This window comes from Petaurus breviceps, unplaced genomic scaffold (genome assembly GCF_028583685.1).
Source record: "Petaurus breviceps papuanus isolate PSGF00001 unplaced genomic scaffold, PetGlider_PUasm1.0 37, whole genome shotgun sequence".
Taxonomy (NCBI): Eukaryota; Metazoa; Chordata; class Mammalia; order Diprotodontia; family Petauridae; genus Petaurus; species Petaurus breviceps.
The window spans coordinates 27,207,989-27,227,930 of NW_027186296.1; the positions used below are offsets into that span (position 1 = coordinate 27,207,989).

Genomic DNA, 19,942 nt, shown 5'->3' on the forward strand with positions numbered 1-19,942 from the left:
TGTGTGTGTGTGTGTGTGTGTGTGTGTGTGTGTGTGTGTGTGTGTGTTGTGTTGTGTCTGAGGTCAGATCCGAACCCAGGTCCTCCTCACTCCAGGGCCAGTGCTCTATTCACTGCACCACTAAGCTGCCCCCAAAACGTTATCTTCTTATATATTTACTTTTCTCCTCTCTAGGTTTTCAAGACACTGATCTCATTTAGTCCTCGTATTTATCCATCAATTTTTTAGTTTCCTTTGCTAGATCATGGTTACTATCATGTCCTCTAACTATGTATGTTCCTCAACTTTCTGTCCTGGGCAATCTACTCTCAGTACACTTAATAGCTTAGTGACTTCATAAGTTCCCATGGACTTTTACATACCTATAATCTAAGTATCTATCAGTCTACACACAGACACAGACACAGACACACACAGAGTCATGCTCTTTCTCCTGAGTTCCAGTTTCACATTACCAACTGCTTATTGAACATTGTAAACTTAATGTCCAGTAGAAGTCTCAAACTTAATATGTCAAAACAAACCATTGCCCTTCTGTCAAACTCATTCCCATCGTGAGTTTCTGTTGAGCGCACCAACATCTCTCTATTCATCTGGGTTTGTAACTTTGGCCTTATTCATGACTTTTCTATTTCCCTTACTCCATATATCCATTCAATTGTAAAGTAAGGTGATTTCTACCCCAATTACACCTCTCAAATTCATTTCCCTTTTTCTACTCACAAAAATTATTTTTCATCATTTCTCAACGGGAATAATTTAATAGCTTCCTAACTGGTTTTCTTATCTCTATTCTCTCCCTTCTTCATTCTGCCCTCCATGCAACTGCCAAAATGCCTAAAAGCCAGGTCTGATAGTTCTGTTCCCATCCATAATAAACATCAGTGACTCCTTATGTATTCTAGGATCAAATATTAATTCCTTTTTTTATTTTTTCAAAATTTTTATCTCTGGTAGAAATTTTATAAAATTGATCAGTTAGAACAGTAGTACATGGGTGTGATGTATTTTCAAAAGCAAATATACATATGTTGGGTGTGAGTGCCCCTCAATTTTCACTGTTTGGAGTATTGCTCAAAAAAAAAAAGCTAGAGACCATTGCTTTAAGGTCCTTTCCAACTTTGAAACTCTGTGATTCCTCATTGGAGGATATGGGCCAGTTTTCTTGTTCCAGCAATTCTTGATCAGCCCCCATAGTCCTGTTGTTCTTCTCAAGGGAAAATGTCAATAGAAACCATTAACCATCCCCTCTCCTGCCACCAGTCTTTCTAAAACAGATGTGCTTTACCTGGGATCTATGATTAAAAAAATATTTTTTGATAACTATTTCACCATAATTTTTTTTTTTTGCCTTTTGGAGGGCAATTGGGGTTAAGTAACTTACCCAAGGTTACATGGCTAGTTTTTATTGTGTGGGTATTAAGTGTCTGAAGCCGGAACCGAATAGGTATCCATGAAAGAAAAAATTGTTAAGAACTCCTGATCTAAAGTCAGGTTTATCAAGGCAGTACTTATTGGACAGCATGGTATAGTAGGAAAGAGCACTGCCTCTCTTGTCAGAGATCCTGGGTTCAAATTCTGCTTCGAATGCTTACTACCAGAGTGACCTTGGGCAAGTAAGTCTCTTTACTGGGCCTTAGTTTCCTCATCTGGGAAAATGAGAGGTTTCCACCGGATGGCTTCTTGGGTCACTTTCAGTTCTAGATTCTATGATTCTATGATCCTGAGGCTGATAGATGGTCTCTTGGTTCTTTCCAACTCCTTATCATGCACTTGATGTCTTTGACTGATTAAGCTACATTTGCACCCCACAGCTGAAGATAAAGGTTAACAAAGCAGAAACCTTCAGTATGAAATTTGTCCACACTAAAAATGTAATAAATTAGCCAGTTAGGTATAATGGTTGATAATTTTCCTTTGTTTTATGAGGCACCAAGGTTAGGGAGCAAAAGGTCCCATGTAGTTGAATGGGGGGGGGGGGTTGCCAATAAGATAAGGCTAAAGGAATGGCCAAGGATACTGAAGATATACTTAATCCTCTTTCCCCATACTTTTTTGGGGATGAAGAGAGATGAAATGTTTTGGACAATCTGATAGAATGTCAGAAGAGACATTTTTGGGGTGTAGTGATGGGGAAACATTGCCCAGTTCTATTTCTATTCTTAGCACCCTTTTGTTGGACTTCCATTTTATCTTGGCCTGGTAATTCTTGCTTACTATTTAAAACTGGACATAACAATGTACAAACCTAGATAATTTTTATCTCCAGAAAATGGCCCAAATGGGGAGTTAAGTATATGTGACTTTGGAGGCCATATTTTCAGGTATTACTAAGATTGGATAGCTCCTTTCCACAGAGCCCCTTTGATTAAGCCACTACAAGACCCAGTTGGTAAATCAACAATTAGGCACCACATCAGAAAGACTTCAATGATGAAGCACAATTAGCCACAAGTTTTGAAGCTGCCAAGCATGTGAGAAGGGGGAGGAGGAAGCTTTTGATGGCCTTTCCACACTTTCTGACAAGTGTTTGACATAATTCTCCAACTTTGAAAGTATTTTTAGGCTATGGAAATGAATCACGGCAGGAAGAACATTTGTAATAAAATATTTCAGTACTTGGCAATTTCCTTTTCTGCATTCCAGCTATTTATTTTGTATTGAACAGAGTTGGTGACTAGTTTGATTTGCTTTTTAAATCCTTATCAGGGTTAAAAAATAGTCAATAGTTTGCTATGGGCAATTTTCTCTTTGAGTTGAGCAAGAGGTTGTATGGGCATTTTTTTGTGTGCTGGGGAAGATGCGAAATGGGGAGGATAAGTATTTGTTCTCTTTTTTTTTTATCCACTTTCCTCAAGAATCCTTTAGGAGAACATCCCTGCTGTCTATTTTCCAGTTTGATGCCCTTAATCTCCCCTTCTTCCCCCTGCTTATTCTCTTACCTTTTCCTCTCTCCCTCATTCCATCTCAATTTTTCAAACAAAAGTAGAGGAAAATGGGAGCTGGGGTTCCTTAGTTCCTAGTACATAGGTCCTGGGCTGGGTGGCAAATTTTCATCTTTGTTATATAGATAATCTTATCTCTTAAAAAGTATTTTTAATAATGTATTCCCTTTTCATATCAATTGCATTTTCCATTGTATTCCTTCCCTTCTTCCTTCTGAGAGAGCTATCTCTTAAAAAATTTAAGACTTTTTTTCTTGGTTAGTTTTGTGGATAATACCATGTTCATGAAAAGTCCTAATTATTGAAAACTGCTCAGAAATATTTCATTCACTAAGTAGTGTTTATTGGATCTGTTCAGCACGCTATTAACATTTGGGACATTTGAGAGAAATAGAATGCCATAATTAATATTTTAGATATATAAAAAAAACTCATTGTAGCTCACATTTTCTCATTTGATCGCTAAAACCACCTCATGAAGGGAAGCAGGATCAGTATTATTCTATTCAGTAAACATTAAGTTTTATTCTCTTTTACAAAAGGAAATGAAGAAACAGAGAATGTGACATGATCACATAGCTAGTAAGTGGTGGAACTAAGACTAGAATCTTGATCTTTTGATTCCCATTCCTGAACTGTTTCCACTATATTAGTCTGCTTGCTGTAGACTAGTATCTTTCAATTTGTTTGGACTAACAAACGTTAAATAATTAGAAAATGGTAGAAGATAGTGTTATGTGGTAATTGGGTCCTCACTGGTGTACTCTAATTCTATTATAAGTTCCTGTTTTATTATTTTTTTTTTACACAAACCTTCTTGTCTCAAGTTAGCTACCTCACTCTCCTTCTTCTTAGTAGAGAATCTCATTTTCAGTGAAAAAAAAAAATGAGTGCATAGGGGGCCAGTTCCTTCTCTTCCCCAATTCTGCACTTCAAGTGACTTCAGCATCATCCCTCATCCTCTCCTTCTTTGCTGAAGTTGAAGAGGATGAGGTAATCCTTTCCCTTGCCAGTCCTCTACTTATGCCTTTGATCCCATCTCTTTCCTTCTCCTGGCAACTTTCCCCCTTGGATCATCCCTTCTCCCTAATTTTCAGTCTCTCCTTATGCATTCACTTATTAACTGCTGACTTTCAGTATGATCAGATAACCCCCATTCTTGAACCATCACTTTGACCTTGCCAGCTCCTCTTGCTTTGAGGAGACATCTCAGCCTTTTGCAAAGTGGCTTCTGTCCTACCCCAATGGAAACTTATGTTTCAGTGTCGCCAATACTCTTTTCATTGCTAAAGAAACCCAAGGTTCATCCTTGAACTTGACTCTCATTCATCTCTCTCCCCTATCTCCAACCTCAGAATTCAGTTGGTTGCCAAGTCATTTTGATTCTCCTCCCTCAATATCAACAGGATCTCTTTCCTTATCTATCCTTGAAAGACATTCATCCTAGTAACATCACCTCATGCTTTGCCTGGGTTGTTGTAATAGCCTCCTAATTGGTCTCCCTATATTTATTCTTTCCCATTTTCAATCTATCTTCCATGTAGCTGTCAAGTTGCACAATTCACACCTGCTCAGGAAGCTTCAGCGGCTTCCTTTTGTCTTTAGAATAAAATACAAATTCCTCTTTCATTTAAAATCCTTCATGATATGGATTCAGTCTTATGTTTCCAGACTTATTACACTGTATATCCTATCACAGATTCTCCTACATGACATTCAATTCTCTACCACAGAGCAATCTATCTCCTCCTGCTATGTCCCATGTCTGCAATGGTTTTCCTCTTCACATTTGCCTCTTAGATTGCCCCCCAAATGCCAACCCAGATCCCTTCAAAACTTTGCTCAGGAGCCATGTCCTTCAGGTCTTTCCTGATTTTCCCTGCCCTTCCTATAACCCCTGAAAACACTTTCTTTTATTGGGTGTCTATGTATCTCCTCTCAATGAATATATTATATCCATCCAGTACAATGTCTTTGAAGGGAAGGACTGTCTTATATTTCTATTAGTACTCCCAGCCCTAAGCATAGGGCCTAGAATGTAGAAGACTCTTAATAAATGTGTGTTGATTTATTTATAGCTTGATTGAGAGGGGATAGATAAGTGATGACTGAAGACTTCATGAAGAAGCTGAGATCTAAATCTAGCCTTGAAGAGTGAGTAGGAGAATAAAATGAAGAGTGGGGTGAGAATTCCAGATATTGAAAATAACATCAACTCAAGTATTATTCAATCAACAAGCATTTATTAAGTGCCTACTATGTACCAGACACCATTCTATGTGATGGGCATATGAGAACAAAAACAAAACAGTCTTTACCCTCAAGGAATTTAATTTGAATGTATAAAGGATACTGTCCTGGCCTTCTGGTGATTATAATAAGGAACTCATTTTTTGTTTTGTCACTTTTAAGTTATAGATACAAAGCATTATAATTATAGCCATTATATATAGCCAAGGAATTCCATTAGGCAATTTAAGTATATATTGTCTCTAATTCCTTCAAATGGAAGGACAAGATAATTCAATTGAATTCAACAAACATATTAAGTGCCTAATATGTGAGCCTCTTTGGATAAGGGGACAAATCAGTAAGCATTGTTTGAAGAATGAATGAATAATTCTGGAATAAATGACTTAGGAAACATAATAGTTTCTTCCTTCAAGGAACTTGCAGTTGACTGGGGGAGATATAAGACACATATAGAAATGAGAATGATACAAGATATAATATGATTCAGAGGAAGTGCTGTTGGAGAATGAGGTAATAAATGTGATTGGCTTTTCCCAGTGGTAGTTTTAGTGCATGTTGGAAATCATGGACTTAATGATGTTTAAAACTATGGTCTTTGAACTGCTTCTATACTTTTCTTGCCTTTTTTATGTCGAACCAAACTCTAAGAAAGGAGTGAATATTCATTCAACGGTACTAACTATACCTGACACTTATATTGTATATGACAGTTTAAACTTAGAATATGCTTTCAGTGTATTAGCTGATTTGATCATCACAAAAACCCTTTGAGGACAGTGCTAAAAAATTATCATCCCTATCTTTAAGACGGGGAAAACTGGTAAGTGAAATGACTTGCCTCTCTTCATATGGCTAGTTAGTGTTCAAGTAAGGAACCATCCTAAGACTTTCCTTCAGGATGGTAGTTAGGTTCTGTGTTCATTTTTTTTTTTTATATCCCTATAGTAGATCCAGGTAGTAGGCACTTAATATAAATGCTTAGCTTGGGCTCTGAATCTGGGGCTCTTTTTACTATGCAAACAAGACTAATTGACTAGCCTCTTAATCTCATTAGTATAGCTTTGGTAGATTTGGTTTGATAGTTAACAGAAAAAAAAAAGAATTTCCTTACCCTGTGACCACTCATCTCTTGTGGCAAGAACTCTTGCTTTCTTCTATGAACATGTGGGCATTTGCTACACATGCATGATAGTGGAGTGGTAATTCCTATTCCCAGGGTCCCCATGAGCAATTTCTTTTGCAAAATCAGTTTTTTACTTGCACTGTCCTTCCAAACGTGCAGAAAAAATTGCTGTCTCCTGGGAAAACAACAACAACAAAGGAAAATAATGTTTAGAGCTGGAAGGGACCTCAGATGTCATATAATCCAGTAGTTTTCAAAGAATCTGGGGGTTCATTCCAGGAAGTCCTCAAGGTCAAAACGGTTTTAATTATGTTAAGATGTTTTGATTTTGAATATGGAAAATATTGATATATAAACAAAAGCTTTTTCAGACCCCTCAGTAATTTTTAAGAGTATAAAGGGGATTTGAGACTAAAAAGTTAGCTCCTTCATTTTACAGGCAAGGAAACTGAGTCTCAGAGAAGGAAAGCAATTTGCCCGAAGTTACATGGCCAACAATTGTCAGAACCAGGATTGGAATTCAGTTCTTCTCTTTCCACGAAATATCATGCCACAAACTTCTTAAATCAAATGCATCATAAGTAGAATTTCAGTAATTTTCCAATTTCCCTTTCTTTCTTCTCTGACTGATCCTGTTTGGGCCACATAGAACACATCTTTCTGTTTAACTCTTTAATTGAAAATGACAAGTGTTCCTTAAGGCTTCAAACTCACCTATCTGCTAAAGTATTAGCTGATAGGATTGACTGTAAAAAGACTTTACTAATAAGCTGATACCAGCCTGTGGTTGTTTGCCTTTTTTCTTGTGGATTTTAGAGGAAGAAAAGCCTTAAATAACATTCATTCATTCAAGAAACATTTATTAAATTCCTATTAGTTAGGAGCTGATATCCTTCTTTGGAAAGTTTATAAACTGTTGAAGCTTGGTGACTCCTGCATGTAAGCCCTGCTATTGAAGAGGCTGAAACTGGTCCATTACTTGAGCTTTGGAGTTCTGAACCTCAATAGGACTAAAATGACCTAGTGTCTAACACCAGTCCCCAGGAGCAGGAGCCACTAGGCTGCCTAAGGAGGGACAAACTGGCCCCATTTGGAAAGGATCAGGTCAAAGTTCCCTTGATGATCACTATTGGGATTGGACTGTGAGTAGCTGCCTACATCTCCAGTTTGGGTAAGATAGGGAAACCCAGTCTCTCCAAAGAGCTAGAGAAAGAACAAAAGTCTATAGATTGGCATGAATAACCACCTACTCATTCTACAGGTAGAACTAGCCCTGACAGCCTATTTCCCAAGTTTCTGTTATCTGCAGTTGGAGTTAATTACCTTTTATTCCCAGAGGGTTAGAATTCCTTGTTTTTCTGGAGGATAGAAGGTGTGTGAGTTAGATAATCACAAAGGTAGGCAATACATGACTTTCACTTTTCCATGACTCACCAGAACATCTGCTGGGAAGACTGTAAACTTCAAAATTCAGCTTGAGCCATTGGTTTTGTGTTAAATGTCCAAACATAAAGCACTTAATACCCCTCTGGTCCTGAAAAGAGGTTTTACAGTAAGTTTTGCAGTGGCTGGTACACAGCAGGATTATAAACCTTTTGACAACAGCATTGAGCCTCCTTCTCAGTGTATGATAATTGAATAAGATCCTAAAAGTGAGTAACAACTAATGACCATTGATCTATAGTAAAACTTACTTAACAGATGAGTTTATTGCCTTGTGTTTAAAGTGCTATAACTGTCCCAAGTCGGTTTTCATAACAGTTTCTGAACATTAAACTCATTAGAAATATAAACAGTGTACACACACACACACACACACACACACACACTATATACATATATAGTGTGTGTGTGTAAATATCAAATCCAGAGATAGCACATGTGTATATATGCTTGCAGGTATGTTTTTATATATATATATATACACACACACACACACACACACACACACACACACACACACATCCACATATATAGGGGGAAATATATATACAAGATATAGTCAAACTGTTCAGTAACCTGAATGTTCTAAGTGATACATATAGATATTCTAGGTGTGTATAAGTAGATTTATTATCATTTAAGAAAAAACAACGGGGTGTGATTTAATGTAGTAATACAAATTACTACAAATTTACTACTGCATTAATATAAGTAACAATGGGGTGTAATTTAAGTGTAGTTTTTTATTTGGAGTGATTAACAATGGAGTATTTATTGTTGTGGGATGCTAGGTGAAAGTACTGGGCCCAGAGTCAGGAAGACCTGAGTTCAAATCCAGCTTCAGACACTTGACACATTTTCTAGCTGTGTGACCTTACTCAAGTCACTTAACCCCAATTGCCTTGCCTTCCATCCTCCAAAAATATAAAAAGACAGTCCCTGTTATCAAGGAACTCACATAACAGTCCAATGAGGAAGAGAACATGTACACAGCTATGTACAGAACAGATATATACAGTATAAATTGGAAATAATTGACAGAGAGAAGGCACTAGAATTAAAACACTGTGCTAAAGTGAATAGGGTGATGCAGGAAGACAAAGTTCCAAGTATGCCTGAGCTTATTGTTAACTATATCGAACTGAACCCTGAAACACTCTGAGCCTCAGTTTTCTCAGGTGAAGATTTAATGAAATAGTGTGGTAGCCTAAAGAAATGGAACCTATGATGCATCCCACAGAGTGTCCTCACTCATGTCTGTATGTTTTTATTCACATATTTTCCCCTCCTCTCTGCCAATTTATATGCCACTCCTCCTCCTACTCCATAGGATTGTCAGACTTGGGCTGGAAGGAACTTTAGAGATCACCACATTCAACCTTCAGACTGTACAGATAAGGGAACTGAGACCTAGTTCAATGAAATGAATTCAAACAAATTCAACAAATCAGCTACACAGGTAGCTGTACTTACTAGGTACCAAGCACTATACTAAGCATATGTGATTCATATAGAAAAAGAAGGCAGTCCCTGCTTTCAAAAAGCTTACTCTGATCGGGAAAGATAACACGTAGTGGAAAATTCAGCTTCAGGATGGACAGAAAATTCAGAGAGTCCAAGAGTGCAGCAGTAGGGAAAAGAGTAAAGCCCAGGAGTCCTGATCATATATAGAATGTCTGCTCCCTGGGGTGGGAAGTCTGGATTGGTTTACCCAACCATTGACAGGAAAGGGGGAATGGACCTGAGGGTTGGGATTGGAGCAGATTCTGGGCTCCCCCTGGCAGGGGGGATTAAGAATTGGGGGAGGGGGGTCATTGACCTGCCAGCAGACAGAAAAGGGAATTAGGAAAGTTGAGGATGTGCACTGTGCCATCTCTGCCTGGGATCCTCCAGATACTCCTGCTATTGTGTGGGTAGCCTACCATAGGAGAGGATGAAGGAGGGGAGTCCTGCCTAGCGTAGACTGAGGATCTCCAGGTGCCTGTTGTTGGGGTCTGCTGTGGCCTGGTGGTGATTAGGGGTTCTTGCTTGGTATTTGCTTTGGGATAGTATACAAAATGTTCTTTATTTCTCAATTTTTATAATAGAACAAAGGTTAATGTCCCATACTTGTATGTATTTTTGTAGACACGCACCCTACAACACGCATTGTCCTAGGAAACTGCCAGTGAGGAAAGTCTAATGCAGAGTGGCAACTTTTTCTTCAGTTTAGTGTCTTAGAGTTGCCTAAGGCAGTAAGAGTTTAAGATGTTAAGTCTGTTTCAGAGGCAGGCTATGAGCCCAGATCTTCCTGCCTTTGAGCTTGGCTCTGTCCATTTTACCATGCTGCCTCTCATCGTTAAAACCTGCCAACTTTAGTGTCTTTCCTAAGTGTAGCATCATTGAATTATAAGCTCCCTGAGTGCAGAAACTTTGAATCATATTTTCAAAAATGTCTTATTGCTCCATCTTAGTACTGTTTCCATAGAAGATGTTCAGTAAATACTTGAATAACAGTTGAATAATTCTCTGTCTTGTGATCATGGGCCATTCCCTCACCTTTCCAAGCCAGAAGTTCTTCATCTGAGAAATGGGGAATAGGGTGGACTGGATGATCTCTAAAGCACCTTTTGCTAAATGTCAAACTCAGGATTGTCTCTAGATAGATCATTTTTTTTTTTCTTTTTGGAGGGCAATTGGGGTTAAGTGACTTGCCCAAGGTCACATGGCTAGTTTTGTGTGTGTGTGTGTGTGTGTGTGTGTTAAGTGTCTGAGATCGGATACGATCCCAGGTCCTCCTGACTCCAGGGCTGGTGCTCTATCCACTACACCACCTAGCTGCCCCTCAGATAGATCATCTTGAAGCATTATAATAGGATGTTATTAGACAAATATCGCTAACATTATTTTTTTATTTTGGGAATGGACATGATCCCCAAGTAATAACCCTTGATACTTTCTCTTTTATAATTAAATAATTTTCTTTTAAAATTAAAAAAAATTATCAAATAACCTCTAAAAAGAGAAATATGTAAAAACATAATACCCTATTATGGTTTACCTTTTTAAAAAATACATAATAAATTCAGTGTTATTTTCAAAATTACTTTAATCATCTGTTTCATTTTAAACTTCCTTATTCTCTTCTGTGCATTTTAAAGGATTGCTTCAATGACCTTTCCTTCCTTCCTTCCTCCCTCCCTCCCTTCCTTCCCTTCATTCTTTTGTTCGTTCCAACTCTGTAATAGTTCCTCTCTTCCTTACCAAATCCTCCATCCCCATTAAAAAACAACAATTCACTGTCTTGGTAAGTAAGTAGTAAGTAAAGCAAAACAAATCTGCATATTCCCTTAGTTATCTTTGTCTAAAGATATATGTCTCATTCTAAACCTTGAGTCTGCCCCCTCTGTCAGGAATCATAGCATGCTTCCTATGTACAAACACATTTATATGCATATAGACATACATATATTCACATATGTATACATGCATACATGACCTCTTCCTGAATTCTTATAGCATTGTTTTTTAGATTTTTCTTGTGGAACTTCTTGGTGTGATAGTCACTTGCACATACAGTTTATTTTCCCTACTGTATTAGAAACTTTTCCAGAGAAGAGATTAGGATTATTCATCTAATAGCATGAAGCCCAAATATTTGTTGAATGAAGGTAGCTTAAAAAGCTCACTATTGCCAGAACCTACATTTGCAGTGTAAATGGTCTGTGTCCCGTATGTACAATGGGTGATTAATATACATTGATTTTGCTATTAATGTCCTTAAATCAAATAAATCACCTTTGACCATAGAGTGTTTGTACAACCCAGGGAAGAGTTGAATATAACCCTTTCCAGTAAAGTAAGACTTTTAAAATCTTTTACTCTGTTTCCGGATGTTGCTTTATTTTGCTGGCACATTTACCATTGGGCTCTGAAACTTATTGGCAGAATTGCTAAAGATAGAATTGCCAACTTCTGTGTTGAAGACATAGGGCCAGGTAGGTGGTACAGTGGATAGAGTGTGGGATCTAGAGACAGGAAGGCTCATCTTCCTGAATTCAAATCTAGCCTCAGACACTAGTTGTGTGACTCTGGGGAAGTCACTTAACCCTGTTTTCCTCAATTTCCTTATTTGTAAAATGAGTTGGAGAAGGAAAAGACAAACTTCTCCAGTATTTTTGCCAAGAATATCCCAGTTGGTGCCAGGAAGAGTGGGATATGACTAGAAAACAACTGAACAACAAAAATGTTGAAGATAAGTAGACTAGGCAATTGGTAAGTCCCTTCCTAGTCTAAACTTGAGAGCCAAGGCGAAGTAACTAATATGTATTTCCCTTCCCTGTTATACAAATTCCATGCAGCTCTTCCCATTTATAGTCATAAACCCTGACTTCTTATCAAATTAGAAATTAAGGTTAGGGTCAGAAATGGCTCACAGAAGACCTAAGAATACAAGGGAAAAGGTAGCAGCAAATGTCACTGCCACTGCATTGTGGATTTCCCCTGATCTCTGGTATTTATCTCCATAAATACAAAACAAAGAGCCATTCTGTTTGGTCTTCTGTCTATCTAAAGCTAACATTTGGGGGAGGTGCCTACTTAAGCTTAACAAGAAATGCTAAACCAATTCAGATTGTTGAGAAAGGTAGGGTATTTGAGTTTTTAAGGGAAGTAGCACCAACATAATTTTTGCTAGTAACCTGCCCCCACCATTAAGGCATTTAATAATCTTAATTATACCATATAAAGAGAGCAAGCAAATATTTTCATATGAAGGCATCTTGAGCAATCACCCAGGAGGTCAGGCACACCTTCTTAGCAAGCAAAGGGAAAAGTTGCCAGAGGGGGAAAAAAAGTGACAACCAGAAATGAAAATGTGGTTGTGTCTAATGAATTCAGCATAAGGGAGATGGCTCCAATGAATGGAAAACAAGGGCAGGAGAAGGAAATTGTATAGAAGCTTTACAAGAGGTTGCCAGGTAAAATTTCTAAGCAACTTTAATAAATTGACTTTACACATTGTAACAAGTTTATAAATTTTTTTTTGGAGGGGGGAAGGCAGAGCTGTTGGGGTTAAGTGACTTGCCCAAGGTCACACATCTAGTACGTGTTAAGTGTCTGAGGCTGGATTTGAACTTAGGTCCTCCTGACTCCAGGGCTGGTACTCTATTTACTATGCCACCTAGCCGCCCCAAGTTTTTTAAATTTTAATTTATCCATTCATCATTACTGACCAAGCAATAACCAGTCTTATCCAAGGACCAGCTTACTTCAGTCTGAAGAATCTCATTACCAGAATGTTGACTATTAAGTAATGTTTTTTCTAGCTGTAACTACATATACCATTGAGCTAAAATCATAAAGGAGTTGCTGTCTGCATCTTTTTTTTCTTTTTTGCTTTTTGGAGGGGAGAGAAGGCAGGGCAACTGGGGTTAAGAGACTTGCCCAAGGTCACATGGCTAGTAAGTGTTAAGTGTCTGAGGCCAGATTTGAACTCAGGTCTTCCTGACTCCAGGGCCAGTGCTCTATTCATTATGCTACCTAGCTGCCCTTTGACCTTTTTTTCTAATGATCAATTAGGTAAGGGCAGGAAGGAGAGCAGCCTCTGGTGAGCCCCAGGTCCCTTTCCTACCATTGCCCCTTTTGGAGTGCATTGAAACATAAATAGAATCATCCCTGTAGAAACTACTTCTGTCAGGACACATCTACACAGGTCTCCGAAGTCAGGTAGGGATTGGATCACTTGGAACTAAAGAGTTTTGCAGATTCCACAAATGAACTGTTTCATGGGGTAGAAAAAGATGTTATTTGTAACTATTCAGAGGAATGCTGAAAGTAAATGGTTCTTCGTACAGATCCTTGCAGAAGACTGACAAGTTCCCTTGTGACAGATCTATGGATTTTGGCCAGAACAAGAGGCAGCTATGAGTATTCTAGCCCAACAGGAAACCCTCCTGTGTGAGGGCCTCTTTGTTTTCTCTTGGGTGCATCCACCTTCTCTTGTCCTTGGCAGGCGGCTCTGTTTGTTTTGTGGTACAAAGAACAGAACTGGTTAGATTGGGGGTGGAGCAGAGGATGGGGGAGGGAGATGATATGGGTATTTCCTAATAGGGTTTTTCTTGGTTGCCACTAAATTCATGTTTCAAAAAATATTTTCCTACCCTCAATACAGAAGTAGAACAAATTCATGGATATAACGAACTTCGGTCTAAGAAAGAAAAGTAAACTGGAAAAGTTAATAAGTGACCTGGTCTTCTGTGTTTTTTACATGGAAGGATAACTTGTGGGGCTCCCAGAAAGCCATGGAGGCAAGTAGGCCTACTAGTATCCAGTATCATGAGATGGGGCAGTTATTTTTGAGCAAAGGTATTGTTCAGGCTCCAGCTGAGGCTTACTTAGAGATTGTGATAGGACCTCTAAGTAGTAGCTATAGCCTCTAAGCAGAGGGCAGTTTCTAGTGTCTGTGGTACAGAAAGGGCTAAATGTTTTTTGGGGTCTCAGTTGCAATGGCATCAAGGCTATGGTCAAGTATGAAGGACAGCTAATGTTTTATTCCTTGAGTCAATAAATCTTTTAAGTGTTCACCATTAGTTGAATGCTATACTAGGAACTGAGGCAGATACAGAGAAATAAATAACACAACTGTTACCCTTGAGAGGTTTACAGCCTATTTCTGGAGTCTTGTAGGGAAACCTAGATACACAAAGACAAACTACTAGAGAACAGCGCATTAGTTCTGCAGTAAAGTTTTCAGGGTGTGCTATAAGCTATAGGGACTCTGGACATTCAGAAGAAATAGGAAATACTGTGGCCTGGAGAAAAACAGAATTGGACAGGACTTCAGAGGCCATTTGGGTCCAGCTCATATCATAACCAGAATCCTTTCTAAACATATTTAACAAATGGTCATCAATCATTTGCCTTAAGACTTCCAGTGAGGGGTAACTTACTATCTTCTAGGGAAGCCCATTCCCTAGATTTGGAATAACTCTGCTTATTTGGAACTATTTCCTTATATTGGTCCCAAATGCCTCTCTACAACTTCCAACCAGTACCCATATTTCTACCTCTTAGACTAAGCATAATAGTCTATTCCCTCTTTGAAATGAAAGTCCTTGAAGTCCTTGGAGACATTTATCTTATCTTCCTCCTAAACATCCTTTTCTTTAGGCTAAACATTTCCAGTTCATGCAACCTATGAATGACATGGTCTTGGGGACCTGTCTCTGTTTTCCTGGTCCTCCTTAAATGTCGTTTCCAGAGCTGAACACAGTACTTCAGATATGGTTTGGCCAGAGCAGAAGACAGCAGGACTATCATCTCCTTAGTCCTAGATGCTTTACTTCTTAATGAAGCCCTAAATCACATTAGCTTCTTGATTGCTGTATCTTCTGGTTATTGACTCATATTGAGGTTGTAGTCCATTAAAATTCCCAGCTTTTACAAATTATTTAGTGCCACCTTTCCCATCTCCTTTTAAAAATTCATTTGATTTTGAATTCCTACAAAATTTCATAGTATCATGTTTAGGCCATTGTTTTAGCCTTTCAAGATACCTCTGAATCCATATTCAGCTCTGTGGTATGTTGGCTCTCCCTGCCAGCTTTGTTTCATCTGCAAAACTGCCAAGGATGCCATATATGCTTTTATTCAAGTCATTGATAAAAATGATAGCATAGAGGAAAGAAGTTACCAGAGGATTACTCATTGGATCTAGTCTTCTAACCAGTTTGGAATCTGCCCTACTATACTCTCTCATCTAATGCACATTTCCCACTCTTGTCTACAAGAATTATAGTATGCATTTTGATAAAATTTGAGTCAACTATATATAGACTAGAGCATTCTTCCAATGAACCAAATAACCATGTCAAATAAAAGAAAATCAGAATTAGGCTGGCATGACCTTTTCTGGGAAGAGATGGGATGGAATGAATCAATCAACAAGTTCCTCAGTGGTAGAAACTTCATTTTAAAATTTGTATCTCTTTTTTTATGTGGAGGGGGGAAGGCAAGCCAATTGGGTTTAGGTGACTTGCCCAAGGTCACATGGCTAGTAACCATTAAGTGTCTAAGGTCGGATTTGAACTCAGGTTCTCCTGCCTCCACAGCTGGTGCTCTATTCACTGCGCCACCTAGCTGCCCCCTAATTTGTATCTCTAGTGCTTATTGCGATGCCTGGCACATAGTAAGTGCTTAATAAATGCTGATTGCTGTAAACATGGAAAATCCGAACAAAACAGACGTAAGATAATTTGGGAAGTCTATGAAGTTACAAGTAACTTGGGACATCAGGAGAGGACTCCTGCAGAGTGGGAGATAGATGGTGGAGCTTGGAGAATGTAGGGTTAACAATAGGAATGAAGGCATAGAGGGGAGAGTGAGCCCAATGTGTGAGCAGGACAGTGCAGAGAACATTCTGGCTGGACCCAAGACTTTGTGTTGAGGATTGTGGATGGTTGAAAAGTTGGAGCCACTTAGTGGAGGACTTACACTATGGACCTTATTTTAAATGTATAGGGCAGCCTTGTTGGTGCTTATATGCAGGTGAATATCATAATGAAAGCATTATTTTAGCAAGATTTATTTGGTGGTAGTATGGTGCTATATTTATAACATTGGTAAGAGAAAGACTGGTGGGGGCGGCCAGGTGGCTCAGCAAGTAAGAGCCCTGGCCCTAGTGTCGGGATGACCTGGGTATCGAATCTGGGCTCAGACACTTAGCACCACATCCAAAAATACTGGCTGTGTAACCTTGAGCAAGTTACTTAACCCCAATTGCTTAAAAAAAAAGAGAGAGAAAGACTGGTTAGGAGCAAATTAAAGGAATCCCAGTATACTGCTGTCAGTATCTGGGCTGGATGACGGGAGTGGGAACGGACAGTTGGCTCCTCTAGTGGGAGAAGGAAACACAGGGGAGATTATAAAGTGACTGATAAATTCTGGTCAAGGAATCATCAAAGGTTTTTGTTCACAAAAAGCAATAGTAAAAATCATTCATTGGGATCATAATAGTCTTTCTTTTGTGGAGGTTAAATCATCTTTTGTAGTAAGATCTTGTAACTTTCAGAGAACTCTTGTTTACTGAAAATCATGGACATTATAAGGTTAGGGTTCTTTTAGAAAATGCCAGAAATGTACATTATCTGTGTACTTTCTGAGAGAAAGTTTCCTTATTTCTGAGAGAAGAGAGTCATCTGAGGCTTGTGGGAAATTTCAGTAAAGTTGTTTGTGTTTTGTTAAACGCATGGCATTTCTTAAACTTTCAATGTTTGGTCTAAGGATATCCTGACAAACTGATGTTGTTTGGGTCTAGGACTGACTTTGCAGGTGAATTGTAAATTTGATCATGTGCTGATGGATCCTGGTTAAAACAGGAATACATGTGACCCTTCTGCCCCCCACAATTTATTTAGCTTTTTTAAGAGGGGGGAAGGTAGGGCAATTGGGGTTGTGACTTGCCCAAGGTCACACGGCTAGTTTTTGTGTTAAGCATCTGAGGCCGGATTTGAACTCAGCTCCTCCTGACTCCAGGGCCCGTGCTCTATTCACTGTACCACCTAGCCACCCCCACACCCATATATAAACACTCTTCTTGGGATCAGCTGATCCAGTGTTGTGGACTGTTATTTTCTTGACAGATGCAAAAAAAAAAATCACTACGCTTCCTTCAAAGTTCTGTCTTTTGTCTTCACCTGGCTGGGTCTCTGGGAGATACTTGTTATTTCCTGTACGCTGGGTCACTCTTTTTATGGTGATTATCTACCTAGTTTTGAAACTCTTGCTACTACTGCCTTTTTTTTTTTTTTTTTGATTCATGCTATGAACTGATGGTCTCTAATTCACAAGAAGGGGACTCCAGTGAGATCTGTAGATATGACTAAGGTAACTAGTCAAATCATTAGAAGAAAGGCAGTATTCTGACAGTCTTGGATTTGGAGTCAGGGAACTTGGGTTCAAATCCTGTGGCTTTGCCCCTACTATTTCTGTGATCTTGGCCTCTCTAGGTCTCAGTTTCCTCATCTGTAAAAAAGAGTAGGAAGAGATGGTGTCTAAGGTTGCTATTAGCTCTTAAGTCCTTTAATACTGTGAGTAGGCTTCCTACATTTCTGATATATGGTTTCTATTCTTTGTTAAATTTGTCTGCTCCAGGAAAGAGTCAATTTATATCTTCAGACAGGAAATGAATAAAGACAGTTTTGATTTGTCCCTGCTTCTCAGGTCGGATGTGCAACAATTTGGCATCTTTTGGTATTGACAGAAGTGTAATTTATTGACACAGTGTCCTGTCTCTATACTAGAATATCAGTCCATCTTGTTTCTTTTCACAGTCAAATTTTATCACAAATCCTTGTTAACCTCTCCAATGCTGAATAAAAAGCAAAGTACATTTGACATATATTGTGTCTATGACTTCTCAGTGGCATGGAAAACCAGTGACATATTTTGAAGATGGTTACAAATGAAAACTTTTGAGAACTCCTAGTCATTTAAGACTTTAAAAAATTGCTGGGTGTTGGCACATGCCTTTAATTTCAGCTGCTGGGAGACTGAGGAACCTTGAGGGTTCTGAGCTAGAATGGGCTAATGGACTTAGTCCACACTAAGTATGGTATTGATCAATATGATGTTGGATTATGGGAGCAGGGGCAGAAAAGGGGCTTATCAGCCTGCCTGAGGAAGGGCAAACCAGCCCAACTTGGAAACAAGGAAGGTCAAAGCTCCAGTGTTGATCTGGAGTGAGACTGGGCCCATGAATGATCATTGAACTTCTCTAGGCTGAATGAGAAGAGGAGAACCAGCCTTTAGAAAAAATAAATGGCAGTATTGTTACAGTTTTGTGTGTGTGTTTTTTTGGGGGGAGGGGTGGGAGAACTTTCAGCTTCTGTTGACCCATAGATAGCACCAGAGAGAGGTACCTTCGTGTGGTGGTTAGAGGGATGAGGGAGGAATGGAATGATAAGCATTTATTAAGCACCTATTATGTACTGGGCACTGGACTAAGTGCTTTACAAATACTACCGCTTTTGGTCTTTACAAAAATTCCATGAGGTAGGTGTTATTACTCCCATTTTACTGTTGAGGAGGCTGGATCAGGCAGAGGTTAAGGACTGGCTTTGGAGTTATGCTGCTTTGGGTCAAGTCCCGTTAGCTGTGTGAATATGGTCATGCTACTTAAAATCCGGGTCCTGAGCAACTCTTTTAAGTCTGAAAGTTAGAGATAAATTGCTGATCATTGTTAGTAGCAGGAATTTCCACACTAGGAGTTCTGCATACTGATAAAGTACATGGAGCCAAACTTTCACTCCTCTCCCCTATCCCACCACTCAAAAACAACAAAAAAAAGCAGCAGCAGTGCTTCAGGAAGGGTGAAGTTTCTGCTTTAAAGGATTTTCAGATGACTGAGGACTTTTGAAGAGGTCACCACAGTACTCTAAAGGTGACCCCTGATTAACTTCCAGGTCCAGCCACTTTTAAGGCTCTTTGGAATGATCACCTGAACTCTCTAGTTGTAGTAAACACTCCTGGAGAGCCTGATGGTTATGGTTTATTTAAAAATCTTGCTCAATTTGTTGGATGTGTTAGTGGCTCTGTGTGTGTGTGTGTGTGTGTGTGTGTGTGTGTGTGTGTGTGTGCAGCATGCGAATGTTGACAGCAAGGTTGATGGTGCTGTTTGTAAAGTGAGGCTCTCATGTGTGAGTATGACAAACCTTGTTGTTGTTTAATAGGTTCCTTAGAGGGCATTTAATCAATTAGGATTATAGAGAGCTAGTAAGTGATCTCAGAAACCATTTCTAAAATAAAATATTTGTAAAGTGTTTCACAAGCCTTAAGGCTATATATAAATGCTAACTTATCCCTATGATTATTATTGAATACAACCAACTCGTTTTACTGTTGAGGAAACCAAGTCCTAGAAAGGGTACATAGCTCAAGACCACACAGGTAGTAGCAACCAAGTTTTGAAAGCAAGTCTTCTGAGCCTAATTCAGTGTTCTTTTCATTCCACCATAATACTTAGCTTACATGTGTATTAAGTGGTAGACCTAGGACTTTAACACAGGTTTTGAATTTTCTTTTTATTCAACTATTTTTCCTTCCTCAACTTCTGGCATTTCTAAGCAGCAGGAAGCTGGAACATTGAAGTTTCTAGGTGGAGTCCTGCTTCCTACCTTATTCCTTGGAGGATTTCAAGGAG

At 38.9% G+C, this 19,942-nt stretch overlaps 1 protein-coding gene across 6 annotated transcripts in view; it reads left to right on the forward strand.

Annotated features, from left to right (window-relative positions):
* CGNL1 (cingulin like 1) overlaps window positions 1-19,942 on the forward strand; it is a 210,554-nt gene that overhangs the window by 118,669 nt on the left and 71,943 nt on the right. The window lies entirely within an intron of this gene.